General features: G+C 38.5%; 1 protein-coding gene across 11 annotated transcripts in view; it reads right to left on the reverse strand.

The window, feature by feature from the left end:
- The window catches only part of ITSN1 (intersectin 1), a 248,418-nt gene that overhangs the window by 182,069 nt on the left and 42,336 nt on the right, over positions 1–24,013 (reverse strand). Inside the window, exon 2 of one of the 11 annotated variants that reach the window (XM_074389314.1) lies at positions 609–688. The exons of the other annotated variants lie outside the window; for them this stretch is intronic. The gene's annotated coding sequence lies outside the window, so the exon portion shown is untranslated. The remainder of the gene's footprint in view (positions 1–608; positions 689–24,013) is intronic. 11 annotated transcript variants of the gene reach the window in all.

Consider the following 24,013-nt stretch of genomic DNA (forward strand, 5'->3'; position numbering starts at 1 on the left):
ACACATTTTACTAGGTAATTTATAGGTCTTATCTCTTCTACTCTTCATCACAGCCCTGTGAGAAAGGTTACCATTATTACCATCCCCATATCATGGATCAGGAAAATGAAAATCAGAGAGGGTAAGTGATTACAGCAATCCCATTCATTTGGTGACCAAAGGCTGTGGAATTAGCAGGACTCCGCAGTGTTTTTAAAGACTGTAAACAACACATATTCCACTAACACCTGTCCCAGAATACCAAACACAAATCTAATGCTCCAAAAATCTCCATCAGGTATTATTTATTCATGAACAGCCAATGTGAAAAAAAGCCAGTCCTTTCTCCAGCTAAAAACAAAAATCTAGATTTAGTGAATATTTTCCCCTATGTTTAATTTAATTTTGACAGAGTAAATGCACAGTTAAAAATGAATACTAGCTGGGCACAGTGGCTCACATCTGTAATCCCAGCACTTTCAGAGACTGAGTTGGGCAGATTATTTGAGTCCAGGAGTTCAGGATCAGCCTGGGCATCATGGCAAAACCCTGTTACTACTAAAAATACAAAAAGTGGTTGCACAAGCCTGTAGTCCCAGCTACTCAGGAGGCAGAGGTGGCAGAATAACCTGAGCTCAGGAGATCAAGGCTGCAGTGAGCTGAGACGGTGGTGTCACTGTACTCCAGCTTGAGCAATGGAAGTGAGACTCTGCCTCAAAAAACAAACAAACGAAAAAGAATAAATAATGAGTACTAAATATTGACAGATATAAAATCTTAGACAAATTTAGATTTTTTTTAAATGAGTCTCTTGCCCTAATATACCACAATTTCATCTTTCAATCTGTCCACAGAAGTTCTTTCCCCCATCACATTTTTAAATTTCTAAAAGCACTTTCTTGTTCTCTATGCCTACTCTGTTCTTTTTTTTTTTTAAATGGCACTTTAATTTCCTCTGATTATTTTATTTTGCTTTCAGTTTTCTTCTGTTTCTTGGATCATTAGATTCCTCTAGGTTCCTTTTTTTGTTCATTGGCTCACTAACTGGTTTGAGTCTCTTTCCCCACCCCACCCCCTTTTTTTTTTGAGACAGAGTCTCGCTCTGTTGCCCAGGCTGGATTGCAATGGCATAATCTCGGCTCACTGCAACCCCCACCTCCCAGGTTCAAGCAGTTCTCCTGCCTCAGCCTCCTGAGCTGGGATTACAGGCACCTGCCACCACGCCTGGCTAATTTTTCTATTTTCAGTAGAGACAGGTTTTCACCATGTTGGTCAGGCTGGTCTTGAACTCCTGACCTCATGCTTACCTGCCTCGGCCATCTCTTTCACTTTTAAGGCTTTCCTCATATATCTAGTGATCCCTGGATGCATCTCCATATTTAACAATGAGGCACTAAAAGACTGCCCAAGCTCAGTGTGAGTGTCAGGTTTGTTGACTAATGGGCTTCTATGTAAAATCTTCAGGTATACTGAGTCACCTTTTGATTGGGAGACCTCCAGATGTTCAGTATGCGGAGATTCTTTCACAGAAGCTGTTAAGTTTTGCCAGATAGAAAGAACTGTTGGGTGAGATGTGAAGGGATCAACTCACCTGAGTGCTGCCTTGGGGAGCAGTGAAGAAGGGAAAAAGAGGTAGGACCCTACACTTCAGTGTGCAGTCCTGTACAGGATCACTTGACCTTCAATCCCATACTTCACCTAGTCTGGAGCACTTCTGGTTCTGGTGCTCCTCACATTTCCCCAGCAAACAGGGGATTGAAATCTGTACCCATCTGCTGAGGTATAGAAGAGGAAGGCCTAGAAGATCTAGATATGGACTTTTAAGGAATTGCCACTGTGAGCTGTAAAACTGACTTCTGCCTTTTGGAATATAGGGAGCCTCCAAGTACAGGAATTCCCTCAAGCTATCCCTGGGGCATGTTGATTTACATCTCTGTAATTGACCTCTGTAGGTCCTCAGGTGGTATCTTCCCCTGTGAACTCAGTTACTACTCCCTCCATTCACTTTCAGGTTTTGTAGAAATTGTTAAAATCTTTGGTCATTGTCTCCTTTACTATTATCTTTCTCCTTATGAATTAAGATTTGTTTATGTATTTTATTATTTTATTTTATTTTTTTGAGACAGAGTCTTGCTCTGTTGCCCAGGCGGGAGTGCAGTGGCACAATCTTGGCTCACTGCAACTTCCACCTCTTGGGTTCAAGTGATTCTCCTGCCTCTGCCTCCCAAGTGACTGGGATTAGAGGTGCCACCCCCCTATCTGCTTAGCTATGAATTAACATTTTAAGCTTCCTTTGAGATTATTGCAGACTTCAGGGAAGGAAATGAGAAAACAAGTACGGGACCGTAGTTAACCAGAGGTCTGGAAATCTAGTTGTGAACTGGACTACTACTACTCACTGTAGATTCCCTTTAGAAACTGCAGCTGCCCTTCATTTCCTCCTCAGTTTCTCAGTCAATATATTATATAAGCAATCTTGATAATTTTCTTAAAAATTTTTCATGTGTTTTATCTCACTTAATCCTCACAATGTTCTTTTGGAATCAACATGTCATACATCTTTTTGAAGAGCTTCTCAAAAAAGGTAAGTTCTGGATTTTAAATGCATAGTAAAACAGATACTCAACATATGAGAATATATTCTTTTCATTCAGTTTTTTTGTTTTGTTTTGATTTTAGAGATGGAGTTTCGCCATGTTGCCCAGGCTGGTCTTGAACTCCTGAGCTCAGGCAATCCACCCGCCTCGGACTCCCAAAGTGCTAGGATTACAGGTGTGAGCCACCGCGCTCACCCCATTCAGTTTTACTTTCAGTTTTTACTTTGCTGGAAAATAAGGAGGTAATTGGTTTCTCTTCTTTGTAACCAGCTACTTTACCACATTTTCTTATTAGTGCCAATAGTCTCACATATAGATCTAGATTTCCTAGATCTGTATCTTCTGAAAACAAAGAATTTAGCCTTACACTACTAGCCCAAAGCAATAACACTAAACTATACAAAACAGTTAGTTGTGATAGCAATAATTTTTATACTACCTTAAGATTTTCACTGTGATAGTTTTGGTATTTCATATTTTAATAGGTTGGTTTGTTGTTATATTTTAGTAAAGATTATTTACCATGTTTATGTAGTTTCCTTCTATTCCTACTTTTTATAATTTTATTAAGAAATGGCGGCTAATTTTTTTCTGAAGTTTTCTTTAAACATCTAATGAGATAATAATGAATTTCTCCTTTACTTACATTCTGAATTATAATAATATATGTGCTAATATTAAATTATCCTAGAATTTGTACAATAGACCTAATTCATATATGTATGTTATTCCTGAACTACACAACTAGGTTTGATTTGCTAATATTTTCTTTAAACCTTTTGGCTAAGAAAATGTTATATATAATACTGTGCAACAAATGGCAAAGCCAGAGGAAATTCATGCATTTCTACCTCCCTATAAATCTCGAAAATTATCTTCAGAAGCAATTATTATTATTATTATTATTTTGAGACGGAGTTTCGCTCTCGTTACCCAGGCTGGAGTGCAATGGCGCGATCTCAGCTCACTGCAACCTCCGCCTCCCGGGTTCAGGCAATTCTCCTGCCTCAGCCTCCTGCATAGCTGGGATTACAGGCACGCGCCACCACCAGAAACAATGATTGTATGAAGTCAGCATTAGCTTAATACTAAACTATGATACTGGAGGCATTAAAAAGAGACCATTTTTACTTACAGATATACATATAATGTAACTATAATATTTGAGGACAATGAGAAGTAGGCAAAAGTAGGAAGATCTTGGAGGCTAGTAAACCATTTCTGTTTTGTAGTCTTTTCTCTACAACTCTGCCCCACGGGTGGGTCCCAGTTAGGGAGCCAGGGAGCAACACAGTGAAGCACAGGTGCAGAGACTAAAACTCCAACAGAAACACAGTCTTTGTGGTTAAAGGAACTAATAAAAAAGGCCCGTTTGGGCTATAAAGTGTGGAAAACCAGAGAGGAAAAAGCTCTGGAGGAAACAGGGACCTCTCATTGTGTGAATGAACTCCCACTAGCCTCAGGCTCACACCTGAGCTATAGATATGCAGGGCAGACTCAAAGTAACACAGCAATTTTCTTGAAAACTGAACTAAGAAAGGAGCTCATGTCCACAGACAGCACAGAGAATCTGTAGTCTGGTATATAACCAAGGTAGATCTAACCACGTTAGATACCTGCTGAAATAAACAGCATTCTGCAGAGGATTACAACAGCACACAACACCTATACAACATGAAACTCACTATGTTCAGGATATAATCCAAAACCACTGCACATACAAAGAAGTAGGAAAATCTGACAAATGCTAAAAAAACAACAACAACAAACTGCAATCAACAGATGCCAACTCTAAGACAATAAAAATGTTGAAATTATCAAAGACTCTAGAACAGCTATTACCCCTGTTTTCCATGAGGCAAACACAAACACAAATTAATGGAAAGATACAAGTTATCAGCAGAGAAAGAAAAACTAGTTTAAAAATAATTAAATGAAAAATTTATAGAGAAACTTAGATCTTTAAGAATCAAGGCAGAGCAAAAGAAAGGGTAAACATCTGAGTAAATATAAAATTATTTTTCCTATTAAGCTCTTTAAAATATGTGGACTTTTGAAAGCAAATATTGTAACATTGTGTAGCAGGGTTTCAACATAAATATAACACATATGACAACTATAACAATGTCTGTGGGGGGAGAGTAAAGGGACTTATATGGCTGCAAGCCTTCTACATTCTACATAAAGCGATAAAATAATAACTCTTAAGTTGATTATAAAAGGTTAAATATATTTAGCACCTGGAGCAACTACTTACACACACACACACACACACAAACACACACACACACACACACACCCCTCACAGAAAAAGATATGGCCAGAAAGGTAAGAGACAAATGAAAATGGAATGTTAAAACTTCAAAGATGTTAAGAAAAAAGAAACAGAAAAGAAAAAAAAAAAAAAAAAAAAAAACAGAAAGAACAAACAAAACCAATAATAGTAAGATGGCAGGTCTAAAATTCCAACAACCAATAATTACATTAAATGCTAATATTCTAAACAATACAGAAAAAAAACTTGGAAAAAGAATGTAAACCAAAAGTAAGTAGAAGAAAGGAAATAACAAAGATATGGCAGGATGTGTGTGTGTGTGTGTGTGTGTGTGTGTGTGTGTGTATATATATCTATAAAGACAATAGAGACAATTACAAAATCAAACTCTGCTTCTTTGAAAAAATTTTTACAAACCTCAAGCTAGACACAGAGAGAGAAAAAAAATAATAGAAATAAGGGGCATCCCCATCAATCCTACAAACATTTAAAAAATAAGCAATAGTAAAAATAGCCTTATGCCAACAAATTTGACAATGTAGATAAAAGAAACAGACTTATTGGAAAATAAAGCTTACTAAAATTGATATGAGAATCTGAATATCCCTTATTTATTTAAAAACACTAATTTTATAATTAAAAACCATCCCTGGCTGGGTACGGTGGCTCACACCTATAATCCCAGCACTGTGGGAGGCTGAGACGGGCGGATCTCAAGGTCAAGAGACAGATCAAGACCATCCTGGCCAACATGGTGAAACCCCATCTCTACTAAAATACAAAAATTAGCTGGGTGTGGTAGCGCAAACCCGTAGTCCCAGCTACTCAGGAGGCTGAAGCAGGAGAATCGATTGACCTGGGAGGCAGAGGATGCACTGAGCCAAGATTCCGCCACCGTACTCCAGCCTGGCAACAGAGTGAGACAACCTTCCCCAAAAAGAAAGCCACAGTTTGTTTCACTGGTGAGTCCTTTCAAAGAAGAAATAATACAAAAATTATGCAAAGTTTCTCAAACAAAAAGGAGATCACTGCCCACCTCACTTTTTGAGGTCATACAACTGTAACACCAAAACCTCACAGACATTATAAATAAATAAATACATAAATAATAGAACAAGATCCCTAAAGAATATAGATACAAAAATCATCACAAAAATTAAAAATTGAATGCTTTTATATAAAAATGATACTAAAATATAACCAAGTAGTTTATCCTAGAAATGCAAGGTTAGTTTAAACATCTGGAAACCAATTAATGTAACATACCATATTATCAGAATAAAGCAGAAAGCCCATCTGATCATGTCAATAGATTTTTTTTTAAAGCTTTTGACAAAAACTCAACATCCACTCATGATTTAAAAAAAAAAAAAAAACCTCAGTAAACTAGAATTAGTCGGAAACTTCTACAAACAGATACAGGGCATCCATGAAAAACCTACATCTAACATCACAGTTAAAGACTGAATTTTTCAACCTGAGATCAGGAAGAAGGCAAGGATACCTGGTTTTACCATTTCTTTTTTTTTTTTTTTTTTGATACAGAGTCTCACTCTTCCCTAGGCTGGAGTGCAGTGGCGTAATCTTGGCTCACTGCAATCTCCGCCTCCCGGGTTCAAGCAATTCTCCTGCCTCAGCCTCCTGAGCAGCTGGGACTACAGGCACACGCCACCACGCCCAGCTAATTTTTTGTATTTTTAGTAGAGACAGGGTTTCACCATGTTGGCCAGGATGGTCTCGATCTCTTGACCTCGTGATCCGCCCACCTCGGCCTCCCAAAGTGCTGGGATTACAGGCTTGAGCCACCACACCCGGCCTGGTTTTACCATTTCTATTCAACATTGATGTGCAGGAAAGTTATAAGGCAAGAATAACTACAGACAAAAAATAGGCATAAAGATTGGAAAAGAAAAATTACCATCTCCTTATTTATAGATATCACTGTTTATATAGAAAATCCCAGAGAATCTAGAAAACAATGACTATAATCCATAAGTGAATTTAACAAAACTACAGGATAAAAGGTTAATGTATTAAAATCAGCTGAATTCTTAAATACTAGCAAGCAATAAATTGGAAAGTAAGTAGAATTAAGAAAAACAACTGTTTTATAATAGCATCAAAAATGTAAAATTTCTAAGTGTAAATTTAATAAAAGACAGGCCGGGTGCAGTGGTTCAAGCCTATAATCCCAGCACCCTGAGAGGCCAAGGCAGTGAATCACCTGAGATCAGGAGTTCGAGACCAGCCTGACCAACACGGTGAAACCCCGTCAATACTGAAAATACAAAATCGGCCAGGCATGTAATTCCAGCTACTGGGGAGGCTGAGGGATGAAAATCACTTGAATCCAGCCTGTGCAACAAGAGTGAAACTCCATCTCAAAACAAAAACAAAAACGAATTACAAAAAAACCCCACATACAAGGCTTCTACACTTAGAACTCAAAATATTGCTAAGAAAACTTAAAGAAGATCTAAGTAAATGGTACTAAGTTCATGGGTTGGAAGATTAAATATTGTAAAAACGGCCCTTCTCTCCAAGTCTGTATATTCAATGCAACCCCAATCAAAATTGCAGCAGCCTTTCTGGCAGAAATTGGCAAGCTGGCATTAAAGACCTAGAATAACCAGAGCAGATTTTTAAAAGAACAAAGTTGAAAGATTTATCCCGATTTCAAGATTTACTATAAAACAACAGTAGTCAAGGCCTTTTGGGATTGGTGTAAAGTGACAGATCAATAAAACAGAAGAGTTCAGAAACAGACCTACATGTTTGGTTAACTGATTTTTGGCAAAGTTGTAAAGACAAATCACTAGAGGAAAAGTCTTTCAACAAAGTGGATCAACTGGATATCCACAGGTAGAGAGAAAAACATACACTGACACTTTACATAATACACAAAAATTAATTCAAAAAGGGTCCCAGGCCTAAATGTAAAACTATCTATGCTTCATATAAAAATCTAAAAAGATGGGAGAATATCTTCCTGAACTTAGACTAGACAATTTCTCAAAACACAAAGAAGCATGATTTATAAAAGAAAAATTAGTAAACTGGGCTTCAAAGTAAAAAAAAAAAAAAGTTCTTCAAAAGATAACCATTATGAAAACAAAAAAGCAAACCACAGAAAGAAAACACTTGTAATACATACATTAGATAAAGGACTTGTATCCACAATATATAAAGAACTCCTGGCCGGGCACGGTGGCTCACACCTGTAATCCGAGGTGGGTGGATCACGAGGTCAAGAGATCAAGACCATCCTGGTCAACATGGTGAAAGCCTGTCTCTACTAAAAATACAAAAAATTAGCTGGGCATGGTAGCGCGTGCCTGTAATCCCAGCTACTTGGGAGGCTGAGGCAGGAGAATTGCCTGAACCCAGGAGGCGGAGGTTGCGGTGAGCCGAGATCGCGCCATTGCACTCCAGCCTGGGTAACAAGAGTGAAACTCCGTCTCAAAAAAAAAAAAAAAAAAAAAAGAACTCCTACAATTTAAAAATAAAACAGCTCAGTGAGGAAATGGCTAAAACGTAAAATAACTTCTAGAAATGGCCAATAAACCATGAAAAGACATTCAACATTATTAAACATAAGGAAAATGCAAACTAAAATCACCTGACATGCCACTGTATTTCCACAAGAATGGTTAATGAGAAAAAATGACCATATCTAGTGTTGGTAAGGATGTGGAACAGCTCTACACATTGCTGGTAGGAATGTAAAATCATACAAACTTTTAAAAATATAGTTTTCTTAAAACATTACACAGCTACCATTCCACCCACCGACTCTACTTCTAGGTATTTAGCTAAGAGAAATGAAAATTTATGTTCACACAAAGATTTCTACACAAATATTTATATCAAGCTTTATTTTTAAGAGCTAAAAACTGAAACCCAATTGTCAATAAACTGATCAATGAATAAATAAATGGTGATCTATCCATACAATGAAATGCTACTTAGCAATAAAAAGGAACCAACTATTACACATGCAACAACATGCATGAATCTCCAAATTATTATGCTAAGTGAGAAAAGTCAGGTTTAAAAAGTATGTGTGATTCCACTTTCAGAGAAATTCTAGAAAATGTAAACTAATTATGGTGACAAAAACCCCCTTGCCTGAAGAAAGGAGGAGAGGAAAGGATATAACACAGAGAGCAGGCTCTTGGGAATGATATTTCAGATATATGCTTATGTCAAAACTAACCAAACTGTACACTTTAAATACATGCATTTTAAATGCAGTGGCTCACATCTGTAATCCCGGTGCTTTGGGATGTCAAGGTGGGAGCATCACTTTAGGCCACAAGTTCAGGACTACCCTGGACAACATAGATAGACCCCACCCCCCCTTCAAGAAATAAAAAATAAATTGAAAAAGCATAAAAACAAGTATATGCATTTAGTACACTTCAATTACATATTAATAGAGTTGAAAGGAGGGCCACAAGCCACAAAGAAAACACTAAGAGTCAAAAGTACAGCATCCCTAACAGTTCACTGCAAACTAGAATATCTATGTTGGTGGAATTCACATCTCTCCTCCAAGATAGGTAGTAATTCTTGATACGCCTCAACAAAGATTTTATCTTTTAAAAAGTATCTCAAATTTGGCCAGGTGTGGTGGCTCATGCCTGCAATCCTAGCCTGCCCATACGATGAAGCCCCAGCACTACCAAAAATATAAAAATTAGCTGGGAATGGTTGCAGTGAGCCAAGATCACACCACTGTATTCCAGCCTGGGTGACAGGGCAAGACTCCGTCTAAAAAAAACAAAAAACTCAAATGTAGGCTCAAGTTAAAAACTGAAATGAAGCTGGGCACAGTGGCTCACACCTGTAATCCCAGCTACTCAGGAGGCTGAGGCAGGAGGATCGCTTGAATGAAGGAGGCAGAGGTTGCAGTGAACCGAAGCCACTGCACTCCAGCCTGCAAGACAGAGCAAGACTCCATCTCAAAAAAAAAAAAAAGTTTTTCTTAATGAAGCGGGGTAGTGTGAAGCACTGTCTATGTCGAAACCAAAATGCTTTACTGGAAAATATGAATTCCTCATTTTACGTTCAATATATCCAATATTTTTTTAAATGAATGTCTTTTATTAAAATTCTAAGATCAGTGATTTTCCAAATACTTTTATTACCAAGTAACAAATGCATGTAACAGCTATACTCTGATTTTAAATTCATATATGTGGGGGAAATGTCAGGAAAGTATAGAATATGAGGTATTCTTTAAAATGCCATCAATTAAAAACTTGGCAAGGCATGGTGGCTCATGCCTGTAATCCAAGCACTTTGGGAGGCTGAGACGGGCAAATAACTTGAGGTCAGGAGTTCCAGACCAGCCTGGCCAGTATGGCGAAATCCCTTCTCTACTAAAAATACAAAAATTAGCCAGCATGGTGGCACCTCTCTGTAATCCCAGCTACTTGGGAGGCTGAAGAAGAGAATCACTTGAACCCAGGAGGCGGAGGTTGCAGTGAGCTGAGATCGCACCACTGCACTCCAGCCTGGGCGACAGTTAAGTATATGAACAAAATTCAAATATAAAAGATGACATGAAACTTCACAGACATCAGTGTTTGATTTGTATGAGTAAATATACATACTTCAAGAGGCAAGTTATAAAGTCGTCCAATATGAGGCTTTCAGAAAAAAAGTAAAACTGCTTTTACTGCCATTAACTCACTAAATATATAGTCAAAATGAAACATCAATGTAGAATAGGAGAAATGAACTTCAGTGCCTCAATTTCTAAAGTAAGAGCATTTGACTATTTTATTAAGGTCTTTCCATTTAAATTTCTGGAATATATTTGAGATTTAGCAAAATTTTCAAATGTTAAGAGAACTGAAAATATGTAGTAAAGTTTTAACTTTTGAGTGGGAGCACCAGCACATTAAATATTTTTCACATTCTTCTCATTTATGATCAGATTATCATTTCTATTTAGAGCTTATTTTAAAATAAACCTTAATATCTTTTCTACATCTTACTAATTTACTCAGAAAAAACTTTTATTTCCAATGTACAGTACAAAGCTATATTGATCCAATATAAAAACAACAGGCTGGTTCAGTCATTTTTATCTCCTCATTAAAGCATTTTAAGATTGTCTTAACAACTGATTTCGAGGTCCTTATCTCATTCAAAGGACAACTTAGCCTTACTCCCAGAATCAAAGATAATAGTCTACAATAACATTAGGCCAAAATAATGAAGTCAACTTTGGTGACGATTTTACTGGCATGATCCTTAATAATAATAGTTTATAATAACTAATGGAAAGTTTAAGTGCTTATAAGTACAACTGACCTGTATTATCTAATTTAATCCTATTAACCCTATAGGTTAAATAATATTAGTATTCCCTCTTACAGATATGGAAACTAAAGCACAGTTTACACAGTTTATTAAACAATGGAAGAGAGAGTCAATCTGAATTCAGAGCCCATATCATAACCTCATACGTTTAGGAATAAGAACTTCACCAAAGAAGCACGAAGTAGTTAGCCTGGTAAACTAACCAGGGTGAAGCTGAGGGTGAGGGGGACACTGTTCCATGTAATAAAGGCACTGGAAAATGAAAGAAGAAAGAGAAACCAATTTTTTTTTAATGTCATAGCAGATCACAGAAACAGAATGGGGGAATTAAGATTAATATAGAGCTGACACGTAAATCCAATGAGCTTCTACTTCTTACAAAAAGGAAAAGCTTTCTGAAGTGTGAAGATTTACCATGTAGAAGCTGGAAGTCACATATTTTTAAAAAATCTAACAGAAAGCCTAGAGCAGTTAAGAAAAGAAAAAGGTGAATGAAATTAGTTCTATCCCTATGAGGGGACCTCAGTAGCATAAGGTAGGTCACCTACACTGAAAACAAATACAGAAGCATATCTAGAGAAAAGCAAGGAAAAGCATTCTTCTCTCTGAGGTGCCTGGCCCTGTGGCCTAGGAAGCAAGGAAGCAGAAGGGTTACCCCAGGAGTGTGGGAAGCTCAGCCCCAGGCGGAGACAGCACCTCAGGGCTAAGGGCCTAGAGTTCTTCCAGGGAGGAGACAACACAGCAAGAAGGGCAGCACCAAGTAGGCAAATAGGCATGGTCCCATTTACTAGTTGCCATTTCTTCCCCCTGAAATACTTCTAGTTTACAACAGTGCCTAAATCACGATTGCTCACACTTTCCCCATTTAATGAAAAAGGTTATAGGTGACCACTGTGGGTAATTTAGAAAACTGAAAAGATAGGAAAAAAAAAAAAAAAATCCATGATTCCACTATCCGAAGGCAACCTCTATTAACAGCTTGGTATTTATATTTCCTTTTAGTCTCTTCCCAATGAAAGTAAATTGTTTCCTTCTTTTGCACACTTTACACAAAATACACGCTTTCAGCAAGTTATTCAAACCTTTATAAAAATATTGCTCAACCTAGATATTTTATTGAGACTCCTTATTTAGGTCCCCCCACCCAAAAAAAAAAAAAAAAATAGAAAAACAGAGAATAAATACTAAGCAATGAAAAAAACAGGTAAAGAGTTTCTTCAAGTTTGGGTACTTTTAGAATTCTTAAACCAAAGCTAGAATATGTTTGAGAAGTCTTTAATCTTTCTTCATTTCAGCTTCAGAAAAAAGAGCTAATTACACCAAGTCAAAAGAAAAAATACTGATGATCCTTAATTTTGGTATTTACATTAAAATCCCTAATGTTGATATAGATAAGTAGAAGACCTCTAATAAACGTGTATTTATAAAACAGAATGACCATCCTTAAAACAATATTTATTAAAACGTCATTTTGCATGATAAAAAAGTATACTGGCCAGGTGTGGTGGCTCACGCCTATAATCTCAGCACTTTGGGAGACTGAGTCATGCAGATCATGAGGTCAGGAGTTAAAGACTAGCCTGACCAACATGGTGAAACCCATTTCTACTAAAAATACAAAAATTAGCTGGGCGTGGTGGCACTTGCCTGTAATCCCAGCTACTCAGGAAACTGAGGCAGGAGAATCACTTGAACCAGGGAGGTGGAGGTTGCAATGAGTGGAGATCACGCCAGAGCACTCCAGCCTGGGCAAAAGAGTGAGACTCCACCTCAAAAAAAAAAAAAAAAAAAGTATACTGAAACAAATTTGTTATTTCAGTTACAAAGTTTTGCTATCATAAATACTGAAAGATTATTCAGAAAATATGCAACAATTCCAAAAAAATTAAAATAAAAACAAAATATACACAATTAGGGATTCTAGGTTCTAGCATATAAATAATAAGTTTAGTAGTTAAAAAGGCAAAATTTAACCACGTGGAATAAAATTTCTAAAGTCTAAATTACTGGCATAATTTTAACTTCATATCAAATAATTAAACAGTAGTTGGTCTTTTAAAACAAGTACATCTTGTGCTGTTCTTTCAACTTTCCTGAATGTTGGAAAATTTTCAAATTTTCTTTGACTGGGCATAGTGGCTCACGTCTTCATCCCAGCACTTAGGGAAGACAAGACAGGCAAATCACCTGAGGTCAGGATGTGAAGACCAGCCTGGCCAACATGGCGAAACCCAGTCTCTAATAAAAATACAAAACTTAGCCTTGTGTGGTGGTCAGTGCCTTGTAGTCCCAGCTACTCGGGAGGCTGAGGCAGGAGAATCGCTTGAACCCAGAAGGCAGAGGCTGCAGTGAGCCAAGATTGCACCACTGCACTCCAGCCTGGGCAACAGAGAGAGACTCCATCTCAAAAAAAAAAAAAAGTTAAAAATCTGAAAATTTTTTTTCTATTTTTTTTTTAAGAGGCTGGAGTGCAATGTCGCAATCTCAGCTCATTGCAGTCTCCACCTCCCTCGGGCAAGCCATTCTCCTGACTCAGCCTCTCAAGTAACTGGGATTACAGGTGTGTGCCACCACGCTTGGCTAATTTTTTTTTAAAAGAAGAGACAGGGTTTCACCATGTTGGCCAGGCTGGTCCCAAACTCCTGGCCACTAAAATGGTCCACCCACCTATGCCTCTTAAAGTGCTGTGATTACAGGCGTGAGTCACCATGCCCAGCCAAATTTTGTAAAAATTAAAGGGAGAAAAGGGATGTTAAAAATAACAAGTATGCAAGATGAAATAAGGTAATTCAAACGTATTTACAGGCCAGGCACAGTGGCTCACACCCGCAATCCCACACTTGTGAAGGCCAAAGCGGTAGACCACTTGAGTCCAGATCAATTTCCCACAATGGTCACAGAAGTTCAAGGCCAGCCTGGGTGATGTGGCAAAATCCCACCTCTACAAAAAATACAAAAATACTAGCTGGATGTGGTGGCACGTGCCTATAGTCCCAGCTACTCAAGAGGCTGAGGTGAGAGGATTGCTTGAAGCCGGGCCTAAGCAAGCCCAATCTATTTTTAAATGTTCCATTATATACAAAATGCCCTTTCTACCAACAGTAGGTTCTTAACTATTGAGACCAGCTATGCTTTGGTTGTGACTCCAGCAGTATGGATTGGTGGCACTGCATGAGCCAAGATCATACCACGGTACATCAGTCTGGGCAAAAGAGTGAGACCGCATCTCAAAAAAAAAAAAAAAAATCACAGGAAAAAGAATCTTCTACATGTACTACTAATATGTAGTCCAGATAATCAGCAGATTTCTAAAACACCAAAATAGGCTAATCTAGGCTTAATGACCTAAAGACTAAAAGGTGATTAGGAACATACATCATCTGTTTTTCACTTAATTATTAACCATTCCCTCACAAAAACCTTATAATCCTCTTATATAAATGAATAAACTGGGCCCAAACAATTAGTGACAGGCAAAGTTTACAGGAGGGGAGAGTGGAGGCCCAGGCTGTTCAGCGTAAGATGCCACCAATCCATGCTGCTGGAGTCACAACCAAAGCACGCCTGCTCTCAGTAGTTAAGAACCTACTATTGGTAGAAAGGGTGTTTTGTATATAATGGAACATTTATAAATGGATTAGGCTTGCTTTCTCCCTCCTATTGTCCTTAAAGTCACAGTGTTTCAGCAGCTCCCAACTGTGAACAACTACATCTGTCTCCCTCCCCACCAAAGTAAGACAAGATGGCTAGAAGGTATTAGAGGCCAGAGGAGTAAGGACAGCAGAGACCTGTTCATCCTCATACTTAAACAATTCAGGGCCAGGCGCATTGGTTCACCTGAGGTCAGGAATTCAAGATCAACCTGGCCAATATGGCAAAACCCCATCTCTACTAAAAATACAAAAATTAGCCAGGCATGGTGGCAGACACCTGCAATCTCAGCTACTTGGGAGCCTGAGGCAGGAGAATCGCTTGAACCCAGAAGGCGGAGGTTGCAGTGAGCTGAGATCATGCCATTGCACTCCAGCATGAGTGACAGCAAGACTCTGTCTCAAAAAAAAAAAAAAAAAAAATTCAGGCAGGGTGGGTGGCCCAGACCTGTAATTCCAGCACTTTGGGAGGTTGAGGCAGGAGGATCTCTTGAGGCCAGGAATTCAAGACCAGCTTGGGCAACATAGCAAGATGCTGTCGCTACAAAAAGCAAATTTAAAAATTGGTTGTGGTGGTGCATGCCTATATAGTCCCAGCTACTTGGGGAAGCTGAAGCAGGAAAATCCTTTGGCTCCAGGAGTTCCAGGTTGTAGTGACCTATAATGGCACCACTGCACTGCAGTCTGGGCAGCAGAGTCAGACCCTGTCTCTAAAAGAATTAAACTCCTTTTGGGCTTACCTATTTATTCTATAATTTTCTGAGACAGGATCTGGCTCTGTCACCCAGGCTGGAGAGCAGTGGTGCAATATCAGTTCGCTGCAATCTCCACCTCCTGGGCTTAGGCCATCTTACCTCAGCCTCCCAAGTACAGCTGGGATTATGGGTGTGTGCCACCACACCTGGCTAATTTTTTGTATTTTTATAGAGTCGGGGTTTCACCACGTTGCCCAGACTGGCCTTGAACTCCTAAGCTCAAACAATCCACCTACCTCGGCCTCCCAAAATGCTGGGATTACAGGCATGAGCCAACTGTGCCCAGCCGGTTGGACTTGCATTTTAAAAGGCCTGTTTATAAACCCACTTCATGGTGTCCCTTCCCAATCTTCAGACTCATTTATTTGAAATAGATTTTTATTATGGTACTAAGGTAATAAATTAATTCATCTTTTATAAAGAAATATTTTTAAAATTTTGTTTTAAAGTTGCTCAAAAGGTTGAATTTCAGCTTGAAGAAACTATAGGATAGTAAGATATAGGATACAAGAGTAAAACTGGTAGAAATGTGGCATCAATGAAATATTGAGGGGAAAGAAATGTCCAAATGTGGGAGAAAAATAAAAATGGGCATATTTTAAATATCTCGAAGGATATAAAAGCATTCTCAGGAACATAAAAAATTTTCAATATACTCTACCCATATCAAATATTATCTGATATTTGAGAGTTGTTAGTATTTGATTTTGGGTATTAATCTGTTTCTGATCTAGAATAAAAATTAAATCACAAAAAAATACTGTCTCTGCATATTTCCCTTTTAGAGGCTTTGCATCTATAAAAATTCAAAATTGGAAAATATTAAAGAAAAATACAAGGAAATCTTTCTCTTTTTAAAATAATCTGCAATGAATGAATACAACCAGAAGAGCCTATGTCCCTGTTCTATAAGTGAGTCTTATACCAGATTCCCTTCTTGAGATGACTCTGAGCAGGAAATAAATGAAAAGGAGAAAGTTGCCCTGTAAGATTACACATAAAGGCAAGAGGTACACAAAGCTCTATTGAAATACAGAGAAAAGGTACTGAAAGCCAGACAAAAAATGGACAAAGGAACTGACAAATCCCAAACATATAGCCAACCTGATCAATGCCCTATTGTCACGTCTGAAGCCCTGAGCCTCAAATATGGCTTCTGTATGTGCTATTTGAAGTAGAAGAACAAGATGACCTAAAAGGGATATGCAGCTTGTTCACAAGTAATATTTTAAAACTGCATGAAGGATAAAGAAGCTGATAAAAGTGAGAATCTTATTACTAAAACTGAAAAGGTTAGACATTGTCCACATTCTCTCTGACAAACTATCATGATCACTCAAGTTGTCCTCTAAAGAGGGAAAAGACATTCCTCCCAGAATTTCTGTTGTTAGGGGGAGTGGCAGCAGGGGATGGGAGGTGAAAAGGGGACGCTCAGGAACGGCCAGTGTTCAGCAATCACTGTCAGGTACAGCTGTCAGCACATCACTTGGCATTTCGGACGATTTGTCCCTTTACTACTGCTGTAGTTTCCACAAAGAGAAATGTCTGGGTATCTAACCTAGAGAGCTTCAAAAGGCAGATTTTAACCTCAGATCTTCTAAATCATCCTACTTTAATATTGAGAGGAGGAGAGAATTCATCAGGGAGCTAATAAAACCAAAACCTAGCTACAACATAAAGATGAAAAATAAGGAACAGCAATGAGAGGCAGGAAAGGAATTCCTGTTTAAGAGATAAATGAAATGAATAGTTCCATCTTCGAAGCTCTTTTTTTTTCCACTTCCAGACCACCAACTAACTGCAAAGTAACATCTGAAAATGTTTATCCATAGTTTAATGTTAACCATTATTACCCATAGTTTGTCTATTTGTTTGGAAAAATCAGATTGCAGAGCCCTACAGCTGCAGATAGGAGAGCCATTCATAAAGCTTCAATAAAGTGAAGGACTTTATTTCTTCTAGAAGTTTCTATTTTCTACTGGGCCATCAAGAATAAAACATTATATCAAGTTTCTGAAAGCTGAAAAAGTAATTCCTGGGAAAAAACATAACTCAAAACTAAATAGCAAACAATACTTTTAAGAACCACTGATAGAAGTTAAGACTGTTTTGGCCAGGCACAGTGGCTCATGCCTGCAATAGCAGCACTTTGGGAGGCTGAGGCAGGTGGATCACTGGAGGTCAGGAGCTTGAGACCAACCTGACCAACATGGTGAAACCCCATCTCAACTAAAAATACAAAAATTAGCTGAGTGTGGTGGCAGGCACCTGTAGTCCCAGCTACTCAGGAGGCTGAGGCAAGAGAATTGCTTGAACCCGGGAGACAGAGGTTGCAGTGAGCCTGAGATGGTGCCACAAAACTCCAGCCTGGGCAACAAAAGCAAGACTCCATCTTAAGAGAGTGTTTCAAATCAAAATTTTATATTAAATCTAAGTTATGGAATAGTTTCAAATTGACAGTCAAATTAATGAGATTATATATGTTTAAACTATTTTCAACTCACATACTTTCCAGTACCCTCTCAAATATAAATTAATAAATGATGAAAAAAGTTAAAATTTCACAAGTAATTGCAAACACTTATTTTGGCACAAGAAAAAATGTAAAACCAAGTCAAAGGAGAATAAAATGTTGTCATCTGTGTAATGTAGATATATATAGTCACTGAAGAAGAGACAATCTAGGCTGGGCACAGTGGCTCACACCTGTAATCCCAGCACTTTGGAAGGCTGAGGCAGGCAGATCACCTGAGGTCAAGAGTTTGAGATCAGTCTGGCCAACATGGTGAAACCTCATCTCTACTAAAAATATAAAAAAAAAAAAAAAAAAAAAAAAATCCTACCTGGGTGTGGTGGCGCATGCCTCAGGAGGCCGAGGCAGGAGAATCACTTCAATCAGGGAGCCAGAGGTTGCAGTGAGCAGAGATCACACGACTGCACTGCAGCCTGGGCAACAGAAAGAGACTCCGTCTCCAAAAATAAAATAAAATAAAATAAAATAATAAATCTGAAAATTGTCTTCCAAAACTTCCAAATAAAAACTGAAGTTTCAACACATTGCAAACTCTTACATAAAGGAAAACATTAAAATAAATAAACTTCCATGTTGTAGCATAAGAACTGAAATCACACTTAGTCTTAAGATAGCACAGTGTACTAATTTACTACTTTCACTTTTATCTCTGGTAATTAAATTGCATACCTCTAAATACAGCCAGCAACCAAGTTTCATATTATCAGCTCATCTGCACGAACAGTGGTTAAAGATAGGCAGAGAAAAGTTTGAGACATATATGGCCCTTCAGCTTTAGGAAAGAAGAAGCTACATAGAAAGCACTAATTGTGTTAAGTAACACTGCAACACTGAAAAGGGCAAGAAAGTAGAAAAGCCTACTGCCAGATTTTTAAGTCTGCTTCAACAAAATAGTGCAACAGCTGCAAAAGGATGAATTAAACATGGGCTGAAAGACAGTAGTAAAAGAAATGAAATATGCATATACTGTATAAAAACCATGCGCCAGTAACTATAAAATACGTTTAAACATATTCATCAAAATTAAATTAGCTACATGTAAGCCTTGATAACAAGTAAGTAACTGAGAATCCAGTGAATACTTCACATGTCTGACATCTTCACAGCTGTAGTACCACAATGGACAGCAAAGACAATAAGACTTTACTGTCCAATACAACTGACTCCTTTTTCCAGTTAGTTAGTGGAAAACTCAATGGAGAGATGTTTTAATCACTTACAGTCTTTGCTAAGGACTATTAAGTATTTGCCCAATCAGGAGATCAAGGCAATCTGCACAGGTACATATTGATAAATCTGATCCGCATATACATGCGGACTGCCTCCTGCTACAGCTGAAGATTATTTACCAGTGTGTAAAGAATGGGAGAAGTTCAAGGAAAAAAAAAAAAAAAGCCTTACTGCAACATCAGTGAAAAGTCACTGGGCATCCCCAATGAGCGCAAAGGACAATGCAGTCATTAACAGAAAGCAACTGTGCTCTGCTAAGTGACCTAAGGGACTTCCATGCACAAGATTTATCACTACCAGAAGTTTTAGAACTAAAAACCATTCAATAACATTAGCATCACTAAAACACACTAAATAGACTGCAGCCAACAGAAGGGCATCAGACAGATGACTCAAATATTTAATCTCACTTCACTTGATTGAGGTGCACTGAAATATATCCAAGCCTGAGAAATGGGAGAAAAGCTGAAAAGAATCCTGTTGCCAGTCATCTTTCCTGGGGATTCCGCTCCATTTCTTTACATGGATCTGGCTGCACCATTAAAGTACAAAAATGGAAGTTTCCATTAAAAAATCACAAACACACTACAATCCAAAATAAAAGAAAAAGAAGAAAATCCTAGATTTCCTCAATTTCTTATTTTCTTCAGAAAGGTTCCCCTTCTACTCATAATATTAAAAACTTTCTAAAGGCCCACTTATACTCAAAATGTGTTTGGTTTATAATCTAATTTATCCAGAATTCCAGTTTATGGATGGTCTGCACATTCAAATTTGACTGTGTTTTAGTTTCACTCTTGCAAAATCCAGCAGAGTATTAAGCTTTAAAGTTCCAAATAACATGGAGAAGATTTTGAAAAGATAAAATTGTTATTGAAGAAAAGTTTAGGCATTCAATATGTATTTCACTAACATTTCCCTAACAAAGCTTTTCCTATTTCCTTGACATTCTAACTTTTAAAATGGATTTTTTTTTTTTTTTTTTTTGCGACAGAGTCTCGCTCTTTTGCCCAGGCTGGAGTGCAGTGGCATGATCTAGGCTCACTGCAAACTCCACCTTCCAGGTTCGCAACCTCCACCTCCCAGGTTCAAGTGATTCTCCTGCCTCAGCCTCCCAAGTAGCCAGGGTTATATGTGCATGTCACCACACACGGCTGATTTTTGTATTTTTAGTAGAGAGAGGGTTTCACCATGTTGGCCAGGCTGATCTCGAACTCCTGACCTCAGGTGATCCACCCACTTCGGCCTCCCAAAGTGCTGGGATTACAAACGTGAGCCACACACCCCACCTAAAATGGATCTTAAAAAGTTTTTGTCGGCCGGGCATGGTGGCTCAAGCCTGTTATCCCAGCACTTTGGGAGGCCGAGGTGGGTGGATCACGAGGTCGAGAGATCGAGACCATCCTGGTCAACATGGTGAAACCCCGTCTCTACTAAAAATACAAAAAATTAGCTGGGCATGGTGGCGCGTGCCTGTAATCCCAGCTACTCAGGAGGCTGAGGCAGGAGAATTGCCTGAACCCAGGAGGCGGAGGTTGCCGTGAGCCGAGATCACGCCATTGCACTCCAGCCTGGGTAACAAGAGCGAAACTCTGCCTCAAAAAAAAAAAAAAAAGTTTTTGTCAAAGGGAAATTTTACTTAAAGCCAGTTTACTTCAGGTCAACCTAGATCAGAAAGTTTACCACAAGGAAAGAAGTAAGGCCTCAAAACAAATTAGTTTAATGCAGATTTCTAATATTAATACCATCAGAGCAAAGAGACCCTGTCTCACATCGATGGTGGAAGGGCAAACTGTTACAACTCCTTTGGAAAGCATCTCACGGGATAAGTATCAAGAGTAGAAAAAATGTGGCTGGGTGCAGTGGCTCCTGCCTGTAATCCCAGCACTTTGGGGAGCCAAGGCAGAAGGAATGCTGGAGGCCAGAAGTTTGAGACTAGCCTGGGCAAGATGGTAAGATTCTGTCTCTACAAATAAAAATAATTAATTAAAAAATCAGCTGGGGATGATGGCATACATCCACAGGCCTAGGAACTACTCAGGCAGGAGGAGTTGAGGCTAGGAGTTGAGGCTGCAGAGAACTATGACTGCACCACTGCATTGCAGCCTGAGTGAAAGACCCTGTCTCTCTTTTTGTTTGTTTTTTTGAGACAGTCTCACCATCACCCAGGTTGGAGTGCAAGGTGCGATCTCGGCTCAGTGCAACCTCCGCCTCCCAGGTTCATGCAATTCTCCTGTTTCAGCCTCCAGAGTCGCTGGAATTACAGGTGCTACCACCATGCCCAGCTAATTTTTATATTTTTAGTAGAGAAGGGATTTCACCATGTTGGCCAATTTCTAACTACTGAATTCAGGTGATCCGCCCGCCTTGGTATCCCAAAGTGCTGGGATTAAGGCGTGAGCCACAGTTTCTGGCCAGACACTATCTCTTAAAAAATGGAAAACAAATTTAAAAAAAAAGGAAAAATGTTTTTTCCAGTTTACCCAATAACTCAACTCCTGCAAATCTGCCATAAGAAAATAATCCAATATACAAAGATATATATCCAAAGGCATTCATCATGACTTTATTTTTAACAATTAAAAACTGAAATAATCTTAACTGTTCAAGAGTATAGGAATAGTTAGGTGAATTATGATCTACCCAGCCAGGCATGGTGGCTCACACCTATAATCCCAGCACTTTGGGTGCCCAAAGTGGGAGCACTCCTTGAGCCCAGGAGTTTCACACCAGCCCAGGCAGTAAAGTGTTTTTTTTTTTTTAATAAATAATAACAAAAATAAAACCAAAACATTAGCTAGGTATGGTGGCACATGCCTGTAGTTCCAGCTACTTGGGAGGCCAAGGTGGAAGGATCGCTTAAGCCCAGGAATTGGAGGCTGCAGTGAGCTAATGATTGTCTCCAAAAAAGATATAACCACACAATGAAATATATGACAATTAAAACTATAGAACTTCATATGAGGTATTTGTCCACCATGATTTTTTTAAGACACAGAAAGAAAATAGATCAAAAACTGGTAAGTTGAATAAGGTGCTGTAAATATTCTCACTTATATCTAAAACTCCTACTATGATACAGTTACTCCTTTCGCATACATTGTATCAGATAAGATAAACCTGTAGCCTTCCACAGGACTGTGAAAGCTCAGACAAAAAAGCTACAAACCCTGACTAAGAGAGTAAGAAATCACTGCAGAATAGAAGTGTGTATTATTTAAATTAGAAGTACTATAAAGACACAAGTGGGAACAGCATTGTAGGCAAAAAAATTGCAAGAAGGGTATAAGCAAAACACTCTATGAAAATACAAAATGTAACCAAGACTAGTCCTGAAGAGAAGAGCAGCTATGTTTCTGTTCTAATTTTTATTTTTCTAAGAAAACTGAATAAAAATCACATAAAAAATTGTCATACTTCACATATTACCATTTAGAAAACAGCTGATTCATAAAGTTTACAGGGTTCACCTATATTTGAAGAGTTTTCACAGAAATAGATTACTGGGCTGGGCGAGGTGGCTCACGCCTATAATCCCAGCACTTTGGGAGGCAGAGACAGGTGGATCATGTGATGTCAGGAGTTCGAGACAAGCCTGGCCAATATAGTGAAACCCCGTCTCTACTAAAACTATAAAAATTAGCCAGAGTGTGGTGGCACATGCCTGTAATTCCAGCTACTCAGGAGGTTGAGGCAGGAGAATCACTTGAACCTGGGAGGCAGAGGTTGCAGTAAGCCAAGGTCATGCCACTGCACTCCAGCCTGGATGACAGAGCAAAAACGCCATCTCCAAAAAAGTAGATTACTGACAATGTTTAAAATTATCTTTTGGCTGGGCGCAGTGGCTCATGCCTGTTATCCAAGCACTTTGGGAAGCCAAGGTGGGTGGATCACAAGGTCCGGAGATCAAGACCATCCTGTACAACATGGTGAAACCCTGGCTTTACTAAATACAAAAAATAAGCCGGGCATGGCAGTATGTGCCCATAATCCCAGCTACTCAGGAAGCTGAGGCGGGGAATCACTTGAACCAGGGAGGCAGAGATTGCATGAGCCAAGATCACACCACTGCACTCCAGCCTGGGCAACAGAGTGAGACTTCGTCTCAAAACAAAACAAAACAAAACATCTTTTATGTTCAAACATCTGAAATCCTAATTTTCGTATTTCCTTCCTTCTGTGACTATATTTAATGGGTGAGATTCCATTAAATATAGAAAGGTTTAGTCAAATTTAGAAATTTGACGTAAGTTATTCTGTTGTATAAAGAAACTAAAAATGTATATAAATGAGATACTTACACATCTATTTCAAATTTCAAGAAAGCTACTATAAATGTAAATGTTACCCAGTGCTGTAACCTGAGTATGTTGCTCCAGTAGAAATCACAGGCTGACAGCACTGAGGGCAGCAATACCAGGAGTCATTTTAAAGCAGAGGCAAACTCCCACTGATGCTCACAGCAGGTGAGCAAAAGCGAATTGAGTCATCACAAGCAGGGTCCAGATGATCAACAGTTTAAAGTTATCAAACAGAAAGCATGCCAGCTAAAATCCCGGTAGGGTACTTACTAGTATGGATCTTGTGAGTTGCTTAGCCTCTTTCTAAGCTTTAGATTCTTTGTCTATAAATGTATTAATAGCACCTAAGTCAAAAGTCTA

This window comes from Saimiri boliviensis, chromosome 18 (genome assembly GCF_048565385.1).
Source record: "Saimiri boliviensis isolate mSaiBol1 chromosome 18, mSaiBol1.pri, whole genome shotgun sequence".
Taxonomy (NCBI): Eukaryota; Metazoa; Chordata; class Mammalia; order Primates; family Cebidae; genus Saimiri; species Saimiri boliviensis.